The 9,401-nt window shown below is 37.6% G+C and overlaps 1 pseudogene; it reads right to left on the bottom strand.

Moving 5' to 3' along the window:
- LOC107702249 (NACHT, LRR and PYD domains-containing protein 3-like) overlaps positions 1-9,401 on the bottom strand; it is a 63,961-nt pseudogene that overhangs the window by 4,391 nt on the left and 50,169 nt on the right.

The raw sequence follows: 9,401 nt of genomic DNA, 5'->3' as shown, positions 1-9,401 counted from the left end.
GTGATAAAATAGAACTTAATTCCCACCATATTTCTGATATTATCTATCAAACTAATCTGATTAATTTGATCGTTCGCCTTTATTCTAAAACTGCGAGTGCAGCGCGTTAGCATTCGTTAGCCGGTTAGCTTGTCATTCGCGTTTCCATTCACTTCTATTGCTGTTTTCTTTTTTTTTTCTTTTTTCTCGCTCCGTTTCTTTTCTCTCTTGCTTTTTTTTTTCACGAGTTCATCAAACAACAGTGGTAAGTCAAAATCATTCATCAATCACAGTGAGTAATGGCTTCTTTTCCTGCTATTGTTGTTTGCACCGCTTGCCGCATGTATAGTTTAGCTCTCTCTGTCGGCGACGTGGGATTCACATGTGATAAATGCAGGAAAATAGTTAGGCTGACAGAGAAGATTTCAGAATTAAGGCTGATTTATACTTCTGCGTCGGACCTACGCCGTAGGCTATGCGTCAGTTTTCATTTATACGTGCAGTACACATGCAAACCGCTAGTCTGCAGTGTCCACGGGCATGTTGTTGGTGTAACCCGCAGTACCACGGCAAAAGCCTAAGAAGAAGCGGCTCGTCGGAGAAGCATTATAGCTGTGACGGCGGCAAATAAATATCAGTTCATTAAATCATTATTTAAAACTACAAAAAGGAGACAAAAACGGAACAGGAAAAGATGGCATTCTTTCAATCTGCACAAGGACTTGTACCACGGCAGATCAACATTGTTTGTCGCGGACAACTACTGATGTATAATGCTATGTAGTAGCATGCGATATTTAATGCGCATCTTGTCAGTAAAGCCCGCGTCAACGTGCAGTACACATGCAAACCGCTAGTCAGCAGTGTCCACGGGCATGTTGTTGGTGTAACCCGCAGTACCACGGCAAAAGCCTAAGAAGAAGCGGCTCGTCGGAGAAGCATTATAGCTGTGACGGCGGCAAATAAATATCAGTTCATTAAATCATTATTTAAAACTACAAAAAGGAGACAAAAACGGAACAGTAAAAGACGGCATTCTTTCAATCTGCACAAGGACTTGTACCACGGCAGATCAACATTGTTTGTCGCGGACAACTACTGATGTATAATGCTATGTAGTAGCATGCGATATTTAATGCGCATCTTGTCAGTAAAGCCGTTCTGTAATCAGCGATAAATCTCCATCACGTGCGTGCTTTCACATGGAGCAGCATTTACTATACAGAGCCGTTGTTCACTGACAAGCTGCGCAAAACCACGAGTCTTCTTGACTTGAATGGTTTAAAATCACATCGAAAGTGTAGTTTGTAATAATAACAAAGGTGGACTCCAGGGACATTTTCGGTAGGACAAAAAAAAGAGCATTTTATTTAACATGTTAACACATACCTAGGCTTGGGAATCCAAAATCTATTGAAATTCTGGAATAGGATGCTTAAGGTCAGGAATCGTTTAGTTGTTATACAATTTAAATTTCTTATTGATTCCTTTGTGCACATTTTAATATGACTTTAAACCATTCAAGCACAAGAAGACTCGTGCACTGTTTTCTGTACACACATAGGGGCGTAGCCATCATTTCAGAAATGACAGGACAGAAATGTAAAAAAAAAAAAAAAACATTGACAGGCTTTATTTTTTCTTGTGTCTTTTAATTGGCTAAGAAATCAAGTACACTGCTGGATGATAACCAATCATTTGTATTCTATAAAAAATTTTTCTGTGTTTTCCTAATGACAATTTTAGGATTGGCTTACACAAACACATAATAAGGCAGAATAGTTTCTATATTGTTATAAATGTTATGTCAATTAGCACTGCATTCTTCATATACTATATTTATTACCTGGAAATTACCTGAAATTAACTTTTTTTTAGCTACAGCCATAGCTGGATGCCTTTGTCCATATTAGGGATTTCCTGCACGTCATAATTTATTATTACTTGTACTGGGCCGTTTTGGACTTTGGACTGCGCAAGAGCGCCCTCTGCAGTGTTGCCAAGTCTGCGCGTATAACGTGATATTTATCCCCTGGAGTGAGAATTTTACCAGGGGAACCCAGCCAAAAACGTGTATTTTACGCGATTTTTAATGGGGAGCCCCCCTCGAAATGGGATTGGGCTAGTTTTGGGCTAGTTTTGAGTAGCAATTGGGCAGGGTTTGGCAACCCTGGCCCTCCTGCTTCGAGTAGCCTATGAATGAAACATGCACTGCATGTTATAATCTCGTTTTGGATATGAATAAATCGTCTGGTCATACATAGACTACGTGAGTCTCGTGAAAACCAACGTTTGTTTACAGGAGCAAAGGAAGCAAAGTTTCCTTACTTTAGCAAAGGAAAACCAGTCTCCTCTTGGCTTATATCGAAATCCTCTGACATTCTTCTTTACAAATCCTCGTTTTGTACTTCTAATAAGTGACCGTTGATTTGTTTTGATCTCTCCGCTGCGTTTCCGCGTTCATCACTTCTGAGTGGCGCATGTGCAAAGCTGACCTCATACGTCATCCTCCCGGAGCTGCTTCTGTGTACAACAGTGAGCGCAAGCTAGATTAAAGTGATTATTGCGTTTTGAATATGGATATTTTTCTTACAAAAACGCATCGATTCACTATAGGAGGCCTTTGTTCACGCCCCGGAGCCGTGTGAGACGCTTTTTTTTTGATGGATGGGCGCTTTTTATTTAACTTCTTTTGGACCGATGCATGCAACACCCGCTGAGTGGCATTAAGCAGCTTGAAAGATCAAAGACCATTTTTAATATAACTCCCGACTGGATTCATCTGAAAGAAGAAAGTCATATACACCTAAGATGGTTTTGGGGTGAGTAAAACACGCATAATTGTAATTTTTGGGTGAACTAAGCCTTTAAGAAATTAAAATGTTATTGGGAGAAATAGAACGCAACCAATGTTAAAAGAAATAGTTTGTAACACTATTGTTGCGTTTCAGATGCTCAATGTTGATGTTTGTGAGTGTGTAAATAACACTGCCATTCTTAACTTTTTAAAGCATGTTTTGTGTCATTGATACACTCACAGACATCAACATTCGGCATATGAAACACAACAATGGTGACACTTCATGCCAGCGCACAAAACACATTCATGGCTCCCAGCATGCATTGCTGCAATTTTTTGTTGTTGTTTTTTTTTGATTGTCACCATTGTTGAGATTTGTATGATGAGTCTGAGTGTGTTGTATTAAACTTTTAAATAGTTTTGGACAATCTTACATAAATCACTGAAGTGTTACGATGTAAACATGTGCACTGAACTTTTTAAACACTGTCTGTTAACTTTAGACCAGTGGTTCTCAAACTATTTTGGTCACGCCCCCCTTTAAACCTATAAAAAAATCTGCAAAATACAGTAGAAACCATTATAATCAGTGACACGGTGTAGACTGGATGCGGCGCGGCGCGACAAAACCCAATATTAAACTGATTCCTTGTTCTATTTATGACGTACTGACACAAAGTTAAAATGATTTGCAATGGTCGCTTTGTCGCGTCAGTGTAGAGTTGTTGCGGCGTCCGGTATAGACTCAGTGAGTGAAGCCGAGAGCAAGATATGCCTCGTCATATTTTCTGCATTTAGCTTTTAAATGACCAGCACCTGCCTGGGTCTGTGCGACTTCATCTATGGCTTTTCTCTTCGCTTTCACAAACCGATCCATATCCCATTCTAAGTTACGTCCTTTGGCTGTTTACTGTTTAATTTTTTTCTTTTTCTGCTGATGGCCCGCACTCGACTTGAAGCAGCGCTGCTTAGACCGATGGGTGTGTGTCATCAAAGTACTGTGAGAGCTATAAGAGAGCGCGGACGTCTCCTTATGCTTTCTCTCGCTCGCCGTACTTTGATGTCATACACCGATCGATCTTCAAGTGGAACACACCTCTTCACTCTTGCGTGTCACGTGACCGAGTGTAATCGCAGCCTCTGCGATTGAAAAATTGCGTTTTTTCATATCGCGATATTATCGCAAATGCAATTATTCGTTCAGCCCTAATAGATAGATAGATATATATAGATATATATAGACATAGATATATAGATATAGATAAATATATATATAGATATATATAGAGAGTACACCCCTAAGTGAAAATGTCCAAATTGGGCCCAAAGTTTCAATATTTCGTGAGCCCACCATTATTTTCCAGCACTGCCTTAACCCTCTTTGGGCATGGAGTTCACCAGAGCTTCACAGGTTGCCACTGGAGTCCTCTTCCACTCCTCCATGACATACTGTATGTATATATATATATATATATATATATTCACATTTGAGTTTATTACTTCCATCTTACATAACATTTTAATTCTAAAAGTAAGAAAAACAACAGAAAATACAGCTGTTCAAACTACTTTAATGCAGTCATTTGTCCGTTATTAAAACAGACATGTTGATCTGCTTTATCAACACAGAAATGTTTTCTGAAAACATCTGCAATTGCTGCAAAACAAACAACTCAACAAAAGTCAAGGGTCAAGAGCCCAACTAAAGCAAACGCTGATCTCCATGATGGTGACCTAAAACGAAATATTTTCAGTAAGACCTCAACATCTAAACCTCTGTTAATTCTCAATAAGAACTTCTGTAGACGTGTGACAGAAATAAAGTCAATCTGGTTAGTAATACTGTAAGTGAAGCTGGGAATGCTGTTTGTGGAGTTGTTTAGACAGATCTTGAGAGATTTAATATCTTTTATTTTCAGTTCATCTAAGGCTGTGGAAAGTTGTAGTTTGTGTTCTTATTTCTCTTTCTTTCAGTGCTTGTTCACAGCAGGTGTTTGAATGATTGAAAGAATGTTTCAGGAACATCATACTAACCTTTAAATAGCATTCTACTAACATTAAGGAAACTGGATATTTTTATGTTCTTGGAATGTTACAAATCAACGTTCCTAGAATGTTGAATTTTAAATCAAAATTAAGTTGAAAGAACGTTTGAGGAACATCATACTTTTTAAAAATGTTCCTCTAACGTCAAGAAAACTGGACATTTTTTATGTTCCCAGAACTAACACTGAATATTTGAAGAACGTTCTTATAACAAAATTCTGTTAGCTGGGATTTAAGCTGCGAACGCTCCACATACCCAGGCCGTCTGAGAGAATGAGTTCACAGGCTAATTAATATAAACATGATTATAAATTGGTCCCTTGTCATTTGAGTCCCATGTAACTTAAAGCTTAATAAAGTGTTGGGAATAAGTATGTGAAATTATTTATCTGAAAAAAAAACAAACGGTAATTTTCTGTAAATCTACGTCAGTTACGGAAGCAAGCGGATTCTCCGCAGCTTTGGCATCTCTCATCTGTTGCTATGACTCTTCAGGATTGTTGCGCGTACTCTTTGGTTTGCTGGCAAAAAATGCGCTGTTGCTGTTATATCTCGATTGCCAAAAATTAACTTAAATAAATCCAATAAAAAAATAAAAAAAAACCATAGAAACTGAATATTTTCATGCTTTCTCAAGCAAAGCAAATTTTGAAAGTCCACTGAAAACATATCCCATAGAAAATGTTGAAGATATACATTATTGTCAACATGCCAAGTGGTAAATTAAAAAAGAGTTTTTAAAAATGTATATACAATTTTAAATAATAACAAGCATTATTATTACTATTACTATTATTACTATTATATTACTATTCAGTATACATAAGCAGTAAATAATATTTGATGTAAATAGTAGTAGAATTTAATAATATTATTTAGTATTAGGAAATGGTGCGTGTGTTCGTGAAGGTGATTAGTTACATTGGTCCGCCATTAGATGGCGACAAGTGACTTTTATGAGTGAGTCAGCAGACGTTTATATTGAAAGAGACTGAAACAGAGTGGCAAACAAGGAAGTTATTTTTACTTTCAACAACAGCTTGTAAGACGCAGCCAAGAAATGCACTGAGTGAGCAGCGATGTTATCAGAAATCACTCTTAACAGATGAAAGGATAGTATGACAAAGATATTGCTTTCTTTAGCAAACTTTCAAACTAATGTTTGATTGTGAATATGAGATTGAGCTGAAGAATGAATGCTGTATCAGATGCAGGTTATCACACTCACTCAACGTTCATTAATATATTCTAAAGTGCCATTTTCAAATGAGTAACCGAGGCTCGGGCTCAGCTGTTAAACTGTCAAACTGAGATTTGAATCTCAGGCAGAAGAAAGTAGTTTTGCACAAAAGAGAGTTTTTAAAGACACTCTTTTGTTGTTTCTTATGTATGTACACAATTGTGCTGTTAAACTGTTGTTTAAACCAAATATCAAAATTGTACCTGTGCGATATGGCTATATATCGTCACGCTGTGATTACCAATGGCACTATTTATAAAAGGGTTTAAAACTGAGGGTGAGAGGACAACAAACAAAACCACTGCTACAGAAAACACATCTGAGTAATTTTACCTTTTACTTGAAATCTTATAGTTACTGAGATGTGAAGAGACTCACTGTAGTTTCTTCAGTTTACAGTGTGGATCCTCCAGTAGAGCAGAGAGCAGCTTCACTCCTGAGTCTCCTGGTTTATTATAGTTCAGATTCAGTTCTGTCAGGTGTGAGGGGTTTGATCTCAGAGCTGAAATCAGAGCAGCACAGCCTTCCTCTCCAATACTACAGTCCCACAGCCTGCAGAGAGTGAAGAACATGAATGATCTTTAAGATTGTGTTTAAGCTTCATGGTGACAGTATGTTTGTGTGACATGGAGAAAAAAGAAACACCTCCTTGTGTGTGTTTGTATGAGCACTACTTTTCTCTCTCACACAGGATCAGTGCTACAGAGATTATAACTTGCCAGCACAAGCACAAACTAAGAAATTATTTTAAAGAGGACATGAATGGAGAAATCGAAATTCCCTATGATCTTTTGATATATAAGAGGTCAGTGTATTTTAAAAACATCCTGTAAGTTTCAGAACTCAAAACTTTCTCGTTAGTCTAAAAACAGCTTATATTAAAGCCAGTCTGCCAAAATGACAGGTTGTGGAATTTCCCACTCTAAGAAGAATAGTGTGGCTAAGCACCGCTTCCACAGAAGAAGATCAACAACTGCTTCTACATCACTAGCCCCGCCCACTGATTTGTGCATGTAGTGTAAATAACGAGGAATGCAAACGCAGGTCTATGCAGAAACCAAATGATAAAGATGACTCTGAAGAAAACAAGACACTGTGCAGTGCCAAGTTGTGGAAAAAACAGTCTTTATATTGCCTGCCTTGCTTCCTTCCTTCTAGGAAAGCTCGGATGAACTTTATTTTTAATGAAGTTCCAGACCACGTCAGTAAGTATTCAGTCTTGTGTTTAATTGACCTATCGGTAAGCTCCGCCCCTTTGGCGGGGAAGCGTTGTCCTCTAAAAGACGAGATAACTCGTCAATGGCGGGGAAAGAGTTAATAGTCACTTACTGGCCTGTTTAGACAAGCTCTCCATAAAACAAACTAAACAAGCCCTGCAATTTAATAATATATATATTTTTAAATCACATATATACAGACATTTCATATTTTATGGTATTTTATTATTTAAAGTGCATTTAATATACTTTGAAGAAAGTATTTGCATTGGGTTTGTAAAAGCTGTTTTTGCATGTTTTATTGGTTCAATTGATTCATAGCTTCAAAAAGATTTGTTTCTCCCATCACTAGTCAAATCCACTGTTTTGAAAACAAATGATTCACAAAAGTTTCAAAGCTTCACGAAGCAGTGCTTTGAAAGCACCCATCACTACCAATTATGTCTTTATTGAAACATAACCATCAACACCTGATTGCCATAACAAACATGTCTAATAAACTCACAGTTACTGCAATCAAATAAATACTAATGTTTTAAAGTCAAGGGTCAAGAGCCCAACTAAAGCAAACACTGACCTCGATAATGGTAACTCAAACAAAACTAAAACATCAACATCTAAAATCAATCTGGGTGCGTTTCCCAAAAGCAACTTTGCTCGCAAGTTCCGTCGTTACTAATAGAGTTCAATGGAACTAACGACCATAGTTAACTAACGATGCTTTTGGGAAACGCACCCCTGGTTAGTAATGCGTGAAGCTGATAATGCTGTTTGTGGAGTTGTTTAATCAACCTCTGCCGAGAACTTGAGAGATTTAATGTCTTCTTTTATCTTGCGTTGATTTCATCTATGGCTGTGGCTGAAGTCAGTTGTAGTTCTTGTATTTCTGCTCGTCTCATCTCTTTTTTTCTGGTCTTGTTTTTCTTTCAGTGGTTCAGTTTGTTAACAGCAGATGTTCCTCATTAATGCTCAATCATTATTCAGTTAATCAACTAATTATCTCATTAACTTTAACACTGCTTCAGTGTTACTTTTTCAACACTCTGAGGCCATGTCCACACGTACACGGGTATTTTTATAAACAGAGTTTTTCCTTCTTCCGTTTTTAAAAAAATATCTGTCTACATGAAAAACGCAAACGCATGCTATGAAGCACTGTCAAGAGCATGCCAAGCCAACAGGTGGCAAAATTAAATCTCAACCGTAAAGCCATGTTGGCCAATCAGAAGCCTGAAAATGTTTCCACGACAACACGACAACACTGCAACCGGAGTTTTTGAAAATCTTCACCAAGGCAGGAGTTTTCAAAAATGTTCGGTTTCATTGACCTTGGGCCCGTTTCAATAAGGAGGTTCAACCAACTCTGAGTTAAAACTTGAACTCTTGAGTCGACTTACCCTGAGATGGGAAACTCTTTGAGTTTTCGGTTTCAGAACAGCTGAATTGTGTTAGTTCAGTCAACTCTGAGTAGATTGACTCTGAGTTTAGCGCGTGCACCAGGACTATGAAAAGTCATGATCAATGGCGCTCCGGAATTATGATTCACCATGGCAACAGCATCGACAAAAAGAAGTCTGCATACTTTGAGTCAACGCATAAGTTTAATTCTTAGTCACTGTTATAATAACAGAGGTGAAAACTGGCAGAACGGTAGGTTATTGAACTAATATAAATTTTCATGGTATCCCATGGGCAAAAAAAGAAAAGAAAAGAAGAACGTGACAGCAGCTAAAAATGAAGTATAAAAACAATTCAATCAGGTAAAGCTTTAAGCATAAAATGTTCATGGGTGTAGGCTACATGACTTTACAAACATTTGGTATTAAATAAATTTAATTCAGTGTCAATTTCAATGTGCAGCAGCTTTTTTTCACGTACTCTATCTAATCTTTTCACATAATTAAAGATTCTCTAATCCAACCTGTTACATTTCTTAATTAGAGTAATGAAATTAACTTTTGACTTCTACTCAGTCAACAGCAAGAAGGCTCGCAAAATAATGAAGAACAGATGAAGAGGAGATGGCCATAATACCAAGTATTGGAAGAATACTAAAATCCAGCAGTAAAGGTCTTCACTTCCATATGGCCAGGGGCGTGTCTACGTGGTGGCCAGGGGC

The sequence above is a fragment of the Sinocyclocheilus anshuiensis genome, unplaced genomic scaffold (genome assembly GCF_001515605.1).
Source record: "Sinocyclocheilus anshuiensis isolate Anshui unplaced genomic scaffold, SAMN03320099.WGS_v1.1 scaffold666, whole genome shotgun sequence".
Classification (NCBI taxonomy): domain Eukaryota; kingdom Metazoa; phylum Chordata; class Actinopteri; order Cypriniformes; family Cyprinidae; genus Sinocyclocheilus; species Sinocyclocheilus anshuiensis.
Note: the sequence above shows the minus strand (reverse complement) of the source record. Positions and strands in the feature narration are given on the sequence as shown.